The sequence below is a fragment of the Pseudophryne corroboree genome, chromosome 1 (genome assembly GCF_028390025.1).
Source record: "Pseudophryne corroboree isolate aPseCor3 chromosome 1, aPseCor3.hap2, whole genome shotgun sequence".
Lineage (NCBI taxonomy): Eukaryota > Metazoa > Chordata > Amphibia > Anura > Myobatrachidae > Pseudophryne > Pseudophryne corroboree.
Window position 1 is genome coordinate 47,071,853 of NC_086444.1, and position 18,237 is coordinate 47,090,089.

Below are 18,237 nucleotides of genomic sequence, written 5' to 3' on the forward strand. Positions count from 1 at the left end.
TGCGTTGGGAAACACCCCCTAGGGGGGATAAGGCGCTCACACGCTTGTAAGAACAAGGGCTCTACCCTCTCCTGAGATGGCCGCCCTTAAGGATCCTGCTGATAGAAAGCAGGAGGGTATCCTAAAATGTATTTACACACATACTGGTGTTATACTGCGACCAGCAATCGCCTCAGCCTGGATGTGCAGTGCTGGGTTGGCGTGGTCGGATTCCCTGACTGGAAATATTGATATCCTAGATAAGGACAGTATATTATTGCCTATAGAGCAGTTAAAAGATGCATTTCTATATATGCATGATGCACAGCGGAATATTTGCCGACTGGCATCAAGTATAAGTGCGTTGTCCAATTCTACCAGTAAAGTGGTCAGGTGATGCGGATTCCAAACGGCATTTGGAAGTATTGCCTTAAAAAAGGGGACATTTGGGGTCGGTCTTTCAGACCTGGTGGCCACGGCAACAGCTGGGATATCCACGTTTGTACCCCAGGTCGCCTCTCAAAATAAGACGCCGTATTATCAGGCGCAGTCCTTTGTTGGCAAGCGGACAAAAGGTTCCTCTTTTCTGCTCGTGACAGAGGGAGAGGAAAAAGGCTGCACAGATTAGCCAGTTCCCAGGAACAGAAACCCTTTCCCGCCTCTGCCAAGCCCTCAGTATGACGCTAGGGCTTTACAAGCTCAGGCACGGTGGGGGCCCGTTCTCAATGAATTTCAGTGCGCAGTGGGCTCACTTGCAATTAGACCCCTGGATCCTTCAGGTAATATTTCAAATTGGAATTCGAGACGTCTCCCCCTCGCCGTTTCCAAAAGTCGGTTTTACCGACGTCTCCCTCTGACAGGGAGGCAGTTTTGGAAGCCATTCACAAGCTGTATTCCCAGCAGGTGATAATCAAGGTACCCCTCCTGCAACAGGGAACGGGGTATTATTCCACACTATTGTGGTACCGAAGCCAGACGGCTCGGTGAGACCGATTTTAAATCTAAAATCTAAAATCTTAGAACACTTACATACAGAGGTTCAAATTCAAGATTGAGTCACTCAGAGCAGTGATTGCGAACCTGGAAGAAGGGGACTACATGATGTCTCGGGACATCAAGGATGCTTACCTTCATGTCAAAATTTACCCTTCTCACCAAGGGTACCTCAGGTTATGGTACAGAACTGTCACTATCAGTTCAGACGCTGCCGTAGGGATGGTCCACGGCACCCCGGGTCTTTACTAAAGTAATGACCGAAATGATGATATTCCTTCGAAGGAAGGGAATTTTAGTTATTCTTTACTTGGACGATTCCCTGATAAGGGTAAGATCCAGGGAACAGTTGGAGGTCGGTGTAGCACTATCTCAGGTAGTGTTGCGGCAGCACGATTGGATTCTCAATATTCCAAAATCGCAGCTGGTTCCGACGACTTGTCTTCTGTTCCTAGGGATGATCCTGGACACAGTCCAGAAAGAAGGTGTTTCTCCCGGAGGAGAAAGCCAGGGAGTTATCCGAGCTAGTCAGGAACCTCCTAAAACCGAGCCAAGTCTCAGTGCATCAATGCACAAGGGTTCTGGGTAAAAATGGTGGCTTCCTACGAAGCAATCCCATTCGGCAGATTCCACACAAGAACTTTCCAGTGGGACCTACTGGACAAATGGTCCGGGTCGCATCTTCAGATGCATCAGCGGATAACCCTGTCACCAAGGACAAGGGTATCCCTCCTGTGGTGGTTGCAGAGTGCTCATCTTCTAGAGGGCCGCAGATTCGGCATTCAGGACTGGGTCCTGGTGACCACGGATGCCAGCCTGCGAGGCTGGGGAGCAGTCACACAGGGAAGGAATATCCAGGGCTTATGGTCAAGCCTGGAGACATCACTTCACATAAATATCCTGAAGCTAAGGGCCATTTACAATGCTCTAAGCTTAGCAAGACCTCTGCTTCAAGGTCAGCCGGTGTTGATCCAGTCGGACAACATTACGGCAGTCACCCACGTAAACAGACAGGGTGGCACAAGAAGCAGGAGGGCAATGGCAGAAGCTGCAAGGATTCTTCGCTGGGCGGAAAACCATGTGATAGCACTGTCAGCAGTATTCATTCCGGGATTGGACAACTGGGAAGCAGATTTCCTCAGCACGACCTCCACCCGGGAGAGTGGGGACTTCACCCAGAAGTCTTCCACATGATTATAAACCGTTGGGAAAAACTCGACAGGTATTGCGCCAGGTCAAGGGACCCTCAGGCAATAGCTGTAGACGCTCTGGTAACACCGTGGGTGTACCAATCAGTGTATGGGTTCCCTCCTCTGCCTCTCATACCCAAGGTACTGAGATTGATAAGATGGAGAGGAGTAAGCACTATATTCGTGGCTCCGGATTGGCCAAGAAGGACTTGGTAACCGGAACTTCAAGAGATGCTCACGGAGGTTCCGTGGCCTCTACCTCTAAGAAGGGACCTGCTCCAGCAAGGACCCTGTCTGTTCCAAGACTTACCGCGGCTGCGTTTGACGGCATGGCGGTTGAACGCCGGATCCTGAAGGAAAAAAGGCATTCCGGATGAAGTCATCCCTATCCTGATCAAAGCCAGGAAGGATGTAACCGCAAAACATTATCACCGCATTTGGCGAAAATATGTTGCGTGGTGCGAGGCCAGTAAGGCCCGACGGAGGAAATTCAACTGGGTCGATTCCTACATTTCCTGCAAACAGGAGTGTCTATGGGCCTGAAATTGGGGTCCATTAAGGTTCAAATTTCGGCTCTGTCAATTTTCTTCCAAAAAGAACTAGCTTCAGTCCCTGAAGTTCAGACGTTTGTAAAAGGGGTACTGCATATACAGTCTCCTTTTGTGCCTTCAGTGGCACTTTGGGCTCTCAATGTAGTTTTTGGGTTCCAAAAGTCACATTGGTTTGACCCACTTAAATCTGTGGAGTTAAAATATCTCACAGGAAAAGTGGTCATGCTGTTGGCTCTGGCCTGGGCCAGGCGCGTGTCAGAATTGGCGGCTTTATCCTGTAAAAGCCCTTATCTGAATTTCCATTCGGACAGGGCGGAATTGAGGACTCGTCCTCAGTTTCTCCCTAAGGTGGTTTCAGCGTTCACCTGAACCAACCTATTGTGGTGCCTGCGGCTACTAGGGACTTGGAGGACTCCAAGTTGCTAGACGTTGTCAGGGCCCGAAAATATATGTTTCCAGGACGGCTGGAGTCAGGAAATCTGACTCGCTGTTTATCCTGTATGCACCCAACAAGCTGGGTGCTCCTGCTTCTAAGCAGACTATTGCTCGTTGGATTTGTAGTACAATTCAGCTTGCACATTCTGTGGCAGGCCTGCCACAGCCAAAAATCTGTAAATGCCCACTCCACAAGGAAGGTGGGCTCATCTTGGGCGGCTGCCCGAGGGGTCTCGGCTTACAACTTTGCCGAGCAGCTACTTGGTCAGGAGCAAATACGTTTGTAAAATTCTACAAATTTGATACCCTGGCTGAGGAGGACCTGGAGTTCTCTCATTTGGTGCTGCAGAGTCATCCGCACTCTCCCGCCCGTTTGGGAGCTTTGGTATAATCCCCATGGTCCTTACGGAGTTCCCAGCATCCACTAGGACGTCAGAGAAAATAAGAATTTACTTACCGATAATTCTATTTCTCGTAGTCCGTAGTGGATGCTGGGCGCCCATCCCAAGTGCGGATTGTCTGCAATACTGGTACATAATTATTGTTACCAAAAAATTTGGGTTATTGCTGTAGTGAGCCATCTTTTCTAGAGGCTCCTCTGTTATCATACTGTTAACTGGGTTCAGATCACAAGTTGTACAGTGTGATTGGTGTGGCTGGTATGAGTCTTACCCGGGATTCAAAATCCTTCCTTATTGTGTACGCTCGTCCGGGCACAGTATCCTAACTGAGGCTTGGAGGAGGGTCATAGGGGGAGGAGCCAGTGCACACCAGGTAGTCCTAAAGCTTTCTTTAGATGTGCCCAGACTCCTGCGGAGCCGCTATTCCCCATGGTCCTTACGGAGTTCCCAGCATCCACTACGGACTACGAGAAATAGAATTATCGGTAAGTAAATTCTTATTTTTCTTTGCATCATGTGCTGTTTGGGGACAATTTTTTTTTATCTGCTTTCCTGTCTGACACTGCAGTGCCACTCCTAGATGGGCCAGTTGTTTTTGTCGGCCACTTGGGTCGCTTACCTTAGTCATCCAGCGACCTCGGTGCAAATTTTAGGACTAAAAATAATATTGTGAGGTGTGAGGTGTTCAGAATAGACTAGAAATGAGTGGAAATTATGGTTATTGAGGTTAATAATACTATGGGATCAAAATTACCCCCAAATTCTATGATTTAAGCTGTTTTTGAGGGTTTGTTTTTTGTTAAAAAACACCTGAATCCAAAACACACCCGAATCCGACAAAAAATTTTCAGGGAGGTTTTGCCAAAACGCGTCCGAATCCAAAACACGGTCGCGGAACCGAATCCAAAACCAAAACACAAAACCCAAAAAATGTCCGGTGTACATCACTATGCACAACCACAGCTTCTTATTCAAAATTATGAAATCTGGTGTCTGTGCCCGCTTTACCACCATTTTCATGCCCAAATGCTTGTTGGTCAAGGCAAATTGCATGTGGGTGATATGTAAGTGACCACCTTGTGTGATTTTCAAGTGTCAAATCTTTTGACCAACGCTGTTTAACCCTTGCACAACTACAGCTTGTTATTCAAAATGATGAAATCTGGTGTCTGTGCCCGCTTTACCACCATTTTCATGCCCAAATGCTTGTTGGTCAAGGCAAATTGCATGTGGGTGATATGTAAGTGACCACCCTGTGTGATTTTCAAGTGTCAAATCTTTTGACCAACGCTGTTTAACCCTTGCACAACTACAGCTTCTTATTCAAAATGATGAAATCTGGTGTCTGTGCCCGCTTTGCCACCATTTTCATGCTCAAATGCTTGTTGGTCAAGGAAAATTGCAGGTGGGTGATATGTAAGTGACCACCCTGTGTGAGTTTCAAGTGTCAAATCTGTTGACCAACGCTGTTTAACCCTTGCACAACTACAGCTTCTTATTCAAAATGATGAAATCTGGTGTCTGTGCCCGCGTTACCACCATTTTCATGCCCAAATGCTTGTTGGTCAAGGCAAATTGCAAGTGGGTGATATGTAAGTGATCACCCTGTGTGAGTTTCAAGTGTCAAATCTGTTGACCAACGCTGTTTAACCCTTGCACAGCTACAGCTTCTTATTCAAAATGATGAAATCTGGTGTCTGTGCCCGCTTTACCACCATTTTCATGCCCAAATGCTTGTTGGCCAAGGCAAATTGCAAGTGGGTGATATGTAAGTGATCACCCTGTGTGAGTTTCAAGTGTCAAATTTGTTGACCAACGCTGTTTAACCTTTGCACAGCTACAGCTTCTTATTCAAAATGATGAAATCTGGTGTCTGTGCCCGCTTTACCACCATTTTCATGCCCAAATGCTTGTTGGTCAAGACAAACTGCAAGTGGGTGATAAGTAAGTGACCACCCTGTGTGAGTTTCAAGTGTCAAATCTGTTGACCAACGCTGTTTAACCCTTGCACAACTACAGCTTCTTATTCAAAATGATGAAATCTGGTGTCTGTGCCCGCGTTACCACCATTTTCATGCCCAAATGCTTGTTGGTCAAGGCAAATTGCAGGTGGGTGATATGTAAGTGATCACCCTGTGTGAGTTTCAAGTGTCAAATCTTTTGACCAATGCTGTTTAACCCTTGCACAACTACAGCTTCTTATTCAAAATGATGAAATCTGGTGTCTGTGCCCGCTTTACCACCATTTTCATGCCTAAATGCTTGTTGGTCAAGGCAAATTGCATGTGGGTGATATGTAAGTGACCACCTTGTGTGATTTTCAAGTGTCAAATATGTTGACCAACGCTGTTTAACCCTTGCACAACTACAGCTTCTTATTCAAAATGATGAAATCTGGTGTCTGTGCCCGCTTTGCCACCATTTTCATGCCCAAATGCTTGTTGGTCAAGGAAAATTGCAGGTGGGTGATATGTAAGTGACCACCCTGTGTGAGTTTTAAGTGTCAAATCTGTTGACCAACGCTGTTTAACCCTTGCACAACTACAGCTTCTTATTCAAAATGATGAAATCTGGTGTCTGTGCCCGCGTTACCACCATTTTCATGCCCAAATGCTTGTTGGTCAAGGCAAATTGCAGGTGGGTGATATGTAAGTGATCACCCTGTGTGAGTTTCAAGTGTCAAATCTGTTGACCAACGCTGTTTAACCTTTGCACAGCTACAGCTTCTTATTCAAAATGATGAAATCTGGTGTCTGTGCCCGCTTTACCACCATTTTCATGCCCAAATGCTTGTTGGTCAAGGCAAATTGCAAGTGGGTGATATGTAAGTGATCACCCTGTGTGAGTTTCAAGTGTCAAATCTGTTGACCAACGCTGTTTAACCTTTACACAGCTACAGCTTCTTATTCAAAATGATGAAATCTGGTGTCTGTGCCCGCCTTGCCACCATTTTCATGCCCAAATGCTTGTTGGTCAAGGCAAATTGCAGGTGGGTGATATGTAAGTGACCACCCTGTGTGAGTTTCAAGTGTCAAATCTTTTGACCAATGCTGTTTAACCCTTGCACAACTACAGCTTCTTATTCAAAATGATGAAATCTGGTGTCTGTGCCCGCGTTACCACCATTTTCATGCCCAAATGCTTGTTGGTCAATGCAAATTGCAGGTGGGTGATATGTAAGTGATCACCCTGTGTGGGTTTCAAGTGTCAAATCTGTTGACCAACGCTGTTTAACCTTTGCACAGCTACAGCTTCTTATTCAAAATGATGAAATCTGGTGTCTGTGCCCGCCTTGCCACCATTTTCATGCCCAAATGCTTGTTGGTCAAGGAAAATTGCAGGTGGGTGATATGTAAGTGACCACCCTGTGTGAGTTTCAAGTGTCAAATCTTTTGACCAATGCTGTTTAACCCTTGCACAACTACAGCTTCTTATTCAAAATGATGAAATCTGGTGTCTGTGCCCGCTTTACCACCATTTTCATGCCTAAATGCTTGTTGGTCAAGGCAAATTGCATGTGGGTGATATGTAAGTGACCACCTTGTGTGATTTTCAAGTGTCAAATCTGTTGACCAACGCTGTTTAACCCTTGCACAACTACAGCTTCTTATTCAAAATGATGAAATCTGGTGTCTGTGCCCGCTTTGCCACCATTTTCATGCCCAAATGCTTGTTGGTCAAGGAAAATTGCAGGTGGGTGATATGTAAGTGACCACCCTGTGTGAGTTTTAAGTGTCAAATCTGTTGACCAACGCTGTTTAACCCTTGCACAACTACAGCTTCTTATTCAAAATGATGAAATCTGGTGTCTGTGCCCGCGTTACCACCATTTTCATGCCCAAATGCTTGTTGGTCAAGGCAAATTGCAGGTGGGTGATATGTAAGTGATCACCCTGTGTGAGTTTCAAGTGTCAAATCTGTTGACCAACGCTGTTTAACCCTTGCACAGCTACAGCTTCTTATTCAAAATGATGAAATCTGGTGTCTGTGCCCGCTTTACCACCATTTTCATGCCCAAATGCTTGTTAGTCAAGGCAAATTGCAAGTGGGTGATATGTAAGTGATCACCCTGTGTGAGTTTCAAGTGTCAAATCTGTTGACCAACGCTGTTTAACCTTTACACAGCTACAGCTTCTTATTCAAAATGATGAAATCTGGTGTCTGTGCCCGCCTTGCCACCATTTTCATGCCCAAATGCTTGTTGGTCAAGGCAAATTGCAGGTGGGTGATATGTAAGTGACCACCCTGTGTGAGTTTCAAGTGTCAAATCTTTTGACCAATGCTGTTTAACCCTTGCACAACTACAGCTTCTTATTCAAAATGATGAAATCTGGTGTCTGTGCCCGCGTTTCCACCATTTTCATGCCCAAATGCTTGTTGGTCAAGGCAAATTGCAGGTGGGTGATATGTAAGTGATCATCCTGTGTGAGTTTCAAGTGTCAAATCTGTTGACCAACGCTGTTTAACCTTTGCACAGCTACAGCTTCTTATTCAAAATGATGAAATCTGGTGTCTGTGCCCGCCTTGCCACCATTTTCATGCCCAAATGCTTGTTGGTCAAGGAAATTTGCAGGTGGGTGATATGTAAGTGACCACCCTGTGTGAGTTTCAAGTGTCAAATCTTTTGACCAATGCTGTTTAACCCTTGCACAACTACAGCTTCTTATTCAAAATGATGAAATCTGGTTCTGTGCCTGCTTTACCACCATTTTCATGCCCAAATGCTTGTTGGTCAAGGCAAGTTGCATGTGGGTGATATGTAAGTGACCACCTTGTGTGATTTTCAAGTGTCAAATCTTTTGACCAACGCTGTTTAACCCTTGCAGAACTACAGCTTCTTATTCAAAATGATGAAATCTGGTGTCTGTGCCCGCTTTGCCACCATTTTCATGCCCAAATGATTGTTGGTCAAGGAAAATTGCAGGTGGGTGATATGTAAGTGACCACCCTGTGTGAGTTTTAAGTGTCAAATCTGTTGACCAACGCTGTTTAACCCTTGCACAACTACAGCTTCTTATTCAAAATGATGAAATCTGGTGTCTGTGCCCGCGTTACCACCATTTTCATGCCCAAATGCTTGTTGGTCAAGGCAAATTGCAGGTGGGTGATATGTAAGTGATCACCCTGTGTGAGTTTCAAGTGTCAAATCTGTTGACCAACGCTGTTTAACCTTTGCATAGCTACAGCTTCTTATTCAAAATTATGAAATCTGGTGTCTGTGCCCGCTTTACCACCATTTTCATGCCCAAATGCTTGTTGGTCAAGGCAAATTGCAAGTGGGTGATATGTAAGTGATCACCCTGTGTGAGTTTCAAGTGTCAAATCTGTTGACCAACGCTGTTTAACCTTTGCACAGCTACAGCTTCTTATTCAAAATGATGAAATCTGGTGTCTGTGCCCGCTTTACCACCATTTTCATGCCCAAATGCTTGTTGGTCAAGGCAAATTGCAGGTGGGTGATATGTAAGTGATCACCCTGTGTGAGTTTAAAGTGTCAAATCTTTTGACCAATGCTGTTTAACCCTTGCACAGCTACAGCTTCTTATTCAAAATGATGAAATCTGGTGTCTGTGCCCGCGTTACCACCATTTTCATGCCCAAATGCTTGTTGGTCGAGGCAAATTGCAAGTGGGTGATATGTAAGTGACCACCCTGTGTGAGTTTCAAGTGTCAAATCTTTTGACCAACGCTGTTTAACCCTTGCACAGCTACAGCTTCTTATTCAAAATGATGAAATCTGGTGTCTGTGCCCGCCTTGCCACCATTTTCATGCCTAAATCATTTTTGTTTAATGCAAAATGTCATGTAAATTGGTGAAAGGGACACTATTTGAAGTTTATGCAATGTTAACTTAGTGATCTATCCTTATTTAATTTTTTTAATATATTAATTTCTGAATAAGAAGCTGGAGCCGAATAAGAAGTGAATAAGAAGCTGGAGCCGAATAAGAAGTGAATAAGAAGCTGGAGCCGAATAAGAAGTGAATAAGAAACTGGCCGAATAAGAAGCTAACTTCAGCCTCGTAATCCTGACACAATTTGGAATCCCGACACCGGAACACACACGAGATCGTCGGGTACACACAGGGTAGATGCTAGAATCAAGTGGGCTAAGGGACCTTTTCCATCTGGGGGAGGAGTCACAACACAAGGGGGAGGAGCAAGGCCAGCGGGATAGTTCCTCTACTATCCACGCCACCAACTATTACCTTTAGTAATCAGGTGGCGAGCGGCGCGAGCCACCAAGCCCGAAGCGTGGCGAGCGAAGCGAGCCCGAGAGGGTACCCTGTTCGCCCGTAGCTCCTCCCCCTGGTGATGTGTCTCCTCCCCTAGATATGTCAGAAGGTCCCTTCTCCCACTCCGAAATAGAATCAACAGTACACACAGGGCCGCCTTCTGGGAGGTACTGGGGACACAGCTGTCCCGGGCCCGGCCTCTCTGACAGAGAGGGGAGGGCCCAGGCCGCTCATGTCGCCTCCGTCCCGCAGCTCTGTATTTAAAATGTCCCTCCCAACATGGCCGCCGCCACAGAGGAGTCAGTTATTGAAGAGTAGCCCTCTAGTATCTTTAACAACTGGCTCCTCTGAGGCAGCGCCCATTTTGCGAAGAATGTTTTCAACAGATTGAAGCAGTAAGGAATCAAACGGCAGACCCTCAGCAGCAGACCCACAGTGGGCGGAGGCAGGCTTGGACTGGCCCAAAGGGGTGCAGGCAGGGCCGGATTAACAATGGGGCGGATGGAGCTGCAGCTCCAGGCCCCCATTGAAAATAGGCCCACAGGATCCCGTGCAATTCAGTCAGCCAGTGATGACAGGAGAAATCGTCTTCTCCTGTCATCACTTATGAACAGTTACAGCATACACCTTCGTCACGGCTGAGGCTCCGCCTACTCCAGGCTGCAGCTGCCCGCAGTGTGCACATCCGCTCCCATCCCCTCCTATTACCTGAAGCTCAGACTCGAGTCAGACCCCAGCCGCGATAAGCTCCGCCCCCTGGGCGGCCTGCAGCTGTGCTCCATCAGATTGTGTTCCCATGCAATCCAAGGCTTTTCCCTGAGCTCCGCCCACATGTCAAATTAGCTCCGCCCCCTGGGCGGCCTACAGCAATGCTCAATCAGATTCTGTTCCCATGCAATCCAAAGGTCTGTCCCCGAAGCTCCGCCCACATGTCCGATTAGCCCCGCCCCCTGGTCAGTCAGCAGCTTTGTCCATATTGGGTTATAACTGAATTCCTGCAAATTCAGCTGCTGTTAGTCCTGTCCTTCCAGTCCTGTGGCACTTACACAAAGGGGGCCTCTGTGGCTTAAAGTGTGTGTAAATATATATATTACATATATATATATATATATATACATATATATACAGTGCAGTTCGCCTGGGGGCGGAATCGGCAGCCACTGCAATGTCTGTTTTGCTGGGCCCGCACCGAGAAGTGAAGAGCCACACTCTCCATGCACTCCTGATGCCCAAGAGGACCCATGAAGCAGGGGAAGTAAGGAGCGATCAGCCGGACAGCAGGTACTCTACTTAAATAGACAGACATCAGCCGCACTCACAGGAGTAAAGGTCCATACACGCTAGACGACTTCGCTCTATAAACGACGTTGTCTAGTGTTTCCCCTCCCGGGCTGCGCGGTCGGCGGCCGCCCGTACACACTGAGCGATATGACCGTTCATATCGCTCAGTGACATCACGCAGCTCCACTGCTGACAGCGACGATCATAGCCGACCCGCAGGGCAGCGCATCGATCGTCGCTGGCGCCATATACAGTTGCCGAGAAAATGAGCGACGTTGCTCAGGTAGGGGGAAAATGAGCAACGTCGCTCATTTTCTCGGCAAGTGTGTATGGGTCTTTTGTGAAAGCAGTGTAGTTACTACTTTACTTGGATTGAGCAGCAAGCTCTCCTGCCTAATCTCATTCTGTTGCTCTCTCTCACCAGTCTCTCCCTATGGATGTCTCTTTCCCCATGCCTGTCTCTCCCGCTCCTTATGGCCCCATCTCTGCCCATGCCATCTCCCTCCCCCATAACTCTCTCTCCCCATACCCCCATCTCTCTGTCTCCCATGGCCCTCTCTCTCTCTCTTTCCCCCATGCTTCTTTCCCTCATGCCCTCTCTCTCCCCTATGCCTCTCTCTGTCTCTCCCCAGTGCACCCGCTCTCTCTTTCCTCCATGCAGCTCTTTCCCTCACCACTGTCTCTCCACGCCCATACTCTCTCTCCATCCATGCCTCTCTCTCTCCCGTTCTGATAGATATATATATTATATATATATAGATATATATATATATTTGATTATATTATGATCCTGATGAAGGGGACGGGGGTCCCCGAAACGATGATGTACGTGCAGTGTTAGGGGTAGTGTGTGCGGGGAGCGGGTGCAGGGTTAGTGTGTGCAAGGAGCGGGTGCAGGGTTAGGGGTAGTGTGTGCGAGGAGCGGGTACAGGGTTAGGGGTAGTGTGTGCGAGGAGCGGGTACAGGGTTAGGGGTAGTGTGTGCGAGGAGCGGGTACAGGGTTAGGGGTAGTGTGTGCGAGGAGTGGGTACAGGGTTAGGGGTAGTGTGAGCAAGCAGCAGGTGCAGGGTTAGGGGTAGTGTGTGCGACGAGCGGGTACAGGGTTAGGGGTAGTGTGTGGGAGGAGCAGGTACAGGGTTAGGGATAGTGTGTGCGGGGTGCGGGTGCAAGGTTAGTGGTAGTGTGTCAGGGATGCGGGTACAGGGTTAGGGGTAGTGTGTGCGAGGAGCGGGTACAGGGTTAGGGGTAGTGTGTGCGGGTGCAGGGATAGGGGTAGTGTGTGCGGGGTGCGGGTGCAGGGTTAGTGTGTGCAAGGAGCGGGTGCAGGGTTAGGGGTAGTGTGTGCGGGGTGTGGGTGCAGGGTTAGGGGTAGTGTGTACGAGGAGCGGGTGCAGGGTTAGTGGTAGTGTGTGAGGGATGCGGGTGCAGGGTTAGTGTGTACGAGGAGCGGGTGCAGGGTTAGGGGTAGTGTGTGTGAAGAGCAGGTACAGGGTTAGGGGTAGTGTGAGCGAGCAGCAGGTGCAGGGTTAGGGGTAGTGTGTGCGGGGAGAGGGTGCAGGGTTAGGGGTAGTGTGGACAGGGAGCGGTTGCAGGGTTAGGGGTAGTATAGTGTGTGCGGAGAGCGGGTGCAGGGGAAGTGTAGTGTGTGCGGGGAGCAGGTGCAGGGTTAGCGGTAGTATAGTGTATCCAGGGAGCTGGTGCAGGGGTAGTATAGTGTGTGCGGGGAGCGGGTGCAGGGGTAATGTAGTGTGTGCGGGGAATAGGTGCAGGGCTAATGTAGTGTGTGCGGGGAATAGGTGCAGGGGTAGTGTAGTGTGTGTGGGGAGTAGGTGCAGGGCTAATGTAGTGTGTGCGGGGAATAGGTGCAGGGGTAGTGTAGTGTGTGTGGGGAGTAGGTGCAGGGGTAATGTAGTGTGTGCGGGGAATAGGTGCAGGGGTAGTGTAGTGTGTGTGGGGAGTAGGTGCAGGGGTAATGTAGTGTGTGCGGGGAATAGGTGCAGGGGTAGTGTAGTGTGTGTGGGGAGTAGGTGCAGGGGTAATGTAGTGTATGCGGGGAATAGGTGCAGGGGTAGTGTAGTGTGTGTGGGGAGTAGGTGCAGGGGTAATGTAGTGTGTGCGGGGAATAGGTGCAGGGGTAGTGTAGTGTGTGCGGGGAGTAGGTGCAGGGGTAATGTAGTGAGTGCGGGGAGTAGGTGCAGGGGTAGTGTAGTATGTGGGGGGAGTAGGTGCAGGGTAATGTAGTGTGTGCGGGGAGTAGGTGCAGGGGTAGTGTAGTGTGTGCGGGGAGTAGGTGCAGTGGTAATGTAGTGTGTGCGGGGAATAGGTGCAGGGGTAGTGTAGTGTGTGTGGGGAGTAGGTGCAGGGGTAATGTAGTGTGTGCGGGGAATAGGTGCAGGGGTAGTGTAGTGTGTGTGGGGAGTAGGTGCAGGGGTAATGTAGTGTGTGCGGGGAATAGGTGCAGGGGTAGTGTAGTGTGTGTGGGGAGTAGGTGCAGGGGTAGTGTAGTGTGTGCGGGGAGTAGGTGCAGAGGCAGTGTAGTGTGTGGGGGGAGTAGGTGCAGGGGTAATGTAGTGTGTGCGGGGAGTAGGTGCAGGGGTAGTGTAGTGTGTGCGGGGAGTAGGTGCAGAGGCAGTGTAGTGTGTGGGGGGGGAGTAGGTGCAGGGGTAATGTAGTGTGTGCGGGGAGTAGGTGTAGGGGTAGTGTAGTGTGTGTGGGGAGTAGGTGCAGGGGTAATGTAGTGTGTGCGGGGAATAGGTGCAGGGGTAGTGTAGTGTGTGTGGGGAGTAGGTGCAGGGGTAATTTAGTGTGTGCGGGGAATAGGTGCAGGGTTAGTGTAGTGTGTGCGGGGAGTAGGTGCAGAGGTAGTGTAGTGTGTGCGGGGAGTAGGTGCAGGGGTAATGTAGTGTGTGCGGGGAGTAGGTGCAGGGGTAATGTAGTGTGTGCGGGGAGTAGGTGCAGGGGTAATGTTGTGTGTGCAGGGAGTAGGTGCAGAGGTAGTGTAGTGAGTGGGGGGAGTAGGTGCAGGGGTAATGTAGTGTGTGTGAGGAGTAGGTGCAGGGGTAATGTAGTGTGTGCGGGGAGTAGGTGCAGAGGTAGTGTAGTGTGTGCGGGGAGTAGGTGCAGAGGCAGTGTAGTGTGTGGGGGGAGTAGGTGCAGGGGTAATGTAGTGTGTGCGGGGAGTAGGAGCAGGGGTAGTGTAGTGTGTGCGGGGAGTAGGTGCAGTGGTAATGTAGTGTGTGCGGGGAATAGGTGCAGGGGTAGTGTAGTGTGTGTGGGGAGTAGGTGCAGGGGTAATGTAGTGTGTGCGGGGAATAGGTGCAGGGGTAGTGTAGTGTGTGTGGGAAGTAGGTGCAGGGGTAATGTAGTGTGTGCGGGGAATAGGTGCAGGGGTAGTGTAGTGTGTGTGGGGAGTAGGTGCAGGGGTAGTGTAGTGTGTGCGGGGAGTAGGTGCAGAGGCAGTGTAGTGTGTGGGGGGAGTAGGTGCAGGGGTAATGTAGTGTGTACTTGGATTGAGCAGCAAGCTCTCCTGCCTAATCTCATTCTGTTGCTCTCTCTCACCAGTCTCTCCCTATGGATGTCTCTTTCCCCATGCCTGTCTCTCCCGCTCCTTATGGCCCCATCTCTGCCCATGCCATCTCCCTCCCCCATAACTCTCTCTCCCCATACCCCCATCTCTCTGTCTCCCATGGCCCTCTCTCTCTCTCTTTCCCCCATGCTTCTTTCCCTCATGCCCTCTCTCTCCCCTATGCCTCTCTCTGTCTCTCCCCAGTGCACCCGCTCTCTCTTTCCTCCATGCAGCTCTTTCCCTCACCACTGTCTCTCCACGCCCATACTCTCTCTCCATCCATGCCTCTCTCTCTCCCGTTCTGATAGATATATATATTATATATATATAGATATATATATATATTTGATTATATTATGATCCTGATGAAGGGGACGGGGGTCCCCGAAACGATGATGTACGTGCAGTGTTAGGGGTAGTGTGTGCGGGGAGCGGGTGCAGGGTTAGTGTGTGCAAGGAGCGGGTGCAGGGTTAGGGGTAGTGTGTGCGAGGAGCGGGTACAGGGTTAGGGGTAGTGTGTGCGAGGAGCGGGTACAGGGTTAGGGGTAGTGTGTGCGAGGAGCGGGTACAGGGTTAGGGGTAGTGTGTGCGAGGAGTGGGTACAGGGTTAGGGGTAGTGTGAGCAAGCAGCAGGTGCAGGGTTAGGGGTAGTGTGTGCGACGAGCGGGTACAGGGTTAGGGGTAGTGTGTGGGAGGAGCAGGTACAGGGTTAGGGATAGTGTGTGCGGGGTGCGGGTGCAAGGTTAGTGGTAGTGTGTCAGGGATGCGGGTACAGGGTTAGGGGTAGTGTGTGCGAGGAGCGGGTACAGGGTTAGGGGTAGTGTGTGCGGGTGCAGGGATAGGGGTAGTGTGTGCGGGGTGCGGGTGCAGGGTTAGTGTGTGCAAGGAGCGGGTGCAGGGTTAGGGGTAGTGTGTGCGGGGTGTGGGTGCAGGGTTAGGGGTAGTGTGTACGAGGAGCGGGTGCAGGGTTAGTGGTAGTGTGTGAGGGATGCGGGTGCAGGGTTAGTGTGTACGAGGAGCGGGTGCAGGGTTAGGGGTAGTGTGTGTGAAGAGCAGGTACAGGGTTAGGGGTAGTGTGAGCGAGCAGCAGGTGCAGGGTTAGGGGTAGTGTGTGCGGGGAGAGGGTGCAGGGTTAGGGGTAGTGTGGACAGGGAGCGGTTGCAGGGTTAGGGGTAGTATAGTGTGTGCGGAGAGCGGGTGCAGGGGAAGTGTAGTGTGTGCGGGGAGCAGGTGCAGGGTTAGCGGTAGTATAGTGTATCCAGGGAGCTGGTGCAGGGGTAGTATAGTGTGTGCGGGGAGCGGGTGCAGGGGTAATGTAGTGTGTGCGGGGAATAGGTGCAGGGCTAATGTAGTGTGTGCGGGGAATAGGTGCAGGGGTAGTGTAGTGTGTGTGGGGAGTAGGTGTAGGGCTAATGTAGTGTGTGCGGGGAATAGGTGCAGGGGTAGTGTAGTGTGTGTGGGGAGTAGGTGCAGGGGTAATGTAGTGTGTGCGGGGAATAGGTGCAGGGGTAGTGTAGTGTGTGTGGGGAGTAGGTGCAGGGGTAATGTAGTGTGTGCGGGGAATAGGTGCAGGGGTAGTGTAGTGTGTGTGGGGAGTAGGTGCAGGGGTAATGTAGTGTATGCGGGGAATAGGTGCAGGGGTAGTGTAGTGTGTGTGGGGAGTAGGTGCAGGGGTAATGTAGTGTGTGCGGGGAATAGGTGCAGGGGTAGTGTAGTGTGTGCGGGGAGTAGGTGCAGGGGTAATGTAGTGAGTGCGGGGAGTAGGTGCAGGGGTAGTGTAGTATGTGGGGGGAGTAGGTGCAGGGTAATGTAGTGTGTGCGGGGAGTAGGTGCAGGGGTAGTGTAGTGTGTGCGGGGAGTAGGTGCAGTGGTAATGTAGTGTGTGCGGGGAATAGGTGCAGGGGTAGTGTAGTGTGTGTGGGGAGTAGGTGCAGGGGTAATGTAGTGTGTGCGGGGAATAGGTGCAGGGGTAGTGTAGTGTGTGTGGGGAGTAGGTGCAGGGGTAATGTAGTGTGTGCGGGGAATAGGTGCAGGGGTAGTGTAGTGTGTGTGGGGAGTAGGTGCAGGGGTAGTGTAGTGTGTGCGGGGAGTAGGTGCAGAGGCAGTGTAGTGTGTGGGGGGAGTAGGTGCAGGGGTAATGTAGTGTGTGCGGGGAGTAGGTGCAGGGGTAGTGTAGTGTGTGCGGGGAGTAGGTGCAGAGGCAGTGTAGTGTGTGGGGGGGGAGTAGGTGCAGGGGTAATGTAGTGTGTGCGGGGAGTAGGTGTAGGGGTAGTGTAGTGTGTGTGGGGAGTAGGTGCAGGGGTAATGTAGTGTGTGCGGGGAATAGGTGCAGGGGTAGTGTAGTGTGTGTGGGGAGTAGGTGCAGGGGTAATTTAGTGTGTGCGGGGAATAGGTGCAGGGTTAGTGTAGTGTGTGCGGGGAGTAGGTGCAGAGGTAGTGTAGTGTGTGCGGGGAGTAGGTGCAGGGGTAATGTAGTGTGTGCGGGGAGTAGGTGCAGGGGTAATGTAGTGTGTGCGGGGAGTAGGTGCAGGGGTAATGTTGTGTGTGCAGGGCGTAGGTGCAGAGGTAGTGTAGTGAGTGGGGGGAGTAGGTGCAGGGGTAATGTAGTGTGTGTGAGGAGTAGGTGCAGGGGTAATGTAGTGTGTGCGGGGAGTAGGTGCAGAGGTAGTGTAGTGTGTGCGGGGAGTAGGTGCAGAGGCAGTGTAGTGTGTGGGGGGAGTAGGTGCAGGGGTAATGTAGTGTGTGCGGGGAGTAGGAGCAGGGGTAGTGTAGTGTGTGCGGGGAGTAGGTGCAGTGGTAATGTAGTGTGTGCGGGGAATAGGTGCAGGGGTAGTGTAGTGTGTGTGGGGAGTAGGTGCAGGGGTAATGTAGTGTGTGCGGGGAATAGGTGCAGGGGTAGTGTAGTGTGTGTGGGAAGTAGGTGCAGGGGTAATGTAGTGTGTGCGGGGAATAGGTGCAGGGGTAGTGTAGTGTGTGTGGGGAGTAGGTGCAGGGGTAGTGTAGTGTGTGCGGGGAGTAGGTGCAGAGGCAGTGTAGTGTGTGGGGGGAGTAGGTGCAGGGGTAATGTAGTGTGTGCGGGGAGTAGGTGCAGGGGTAGTGTAGTGTGTGCGGGGAGTAGGTGCAGAGGCAGTGTAGTGTGTGGGGGGAGTAGGTGCAGGGGTAATGTAGTGTGTGCGGGGAGTAGGTGCAGAGGTAGTGTAGTGTGTGGGGGGAGTAGGTGCAGGGGTAATGTAGTGTGTGCGGGGAGTAGGTGCAGGGGTAATGTAGTGTGTGCGGGGAGTAGGTGCAGAGGCAGTGTAGTGTGTGGGGGGAGTAGGTGCAGGGGTAATGTAGTGTGTGCTGGGAGTAGGTGCAGGGGTAGTGTAGTGTGTGCGGGGAGTAGGTGCAGGGGTAATGTAGTGTGTGCGGGGAATAGGTGCAGGGGTAGTGTAGTGTGTGTGGGGAGTAGGTGCAGGGGTAATGTAGTGTGTGCAGGGAATAGGTGCAGGGGTAGTGTAGTGTGTGTGGGGAGTAGGTGCAGGGGTAATGTAGTGTGTGCGGGGAATAGGTGCAGGGGTAGTGTAGTGTGTGTGGGGAGTAGGTGCAGGGGTAATGTAGTGTGTGCGGG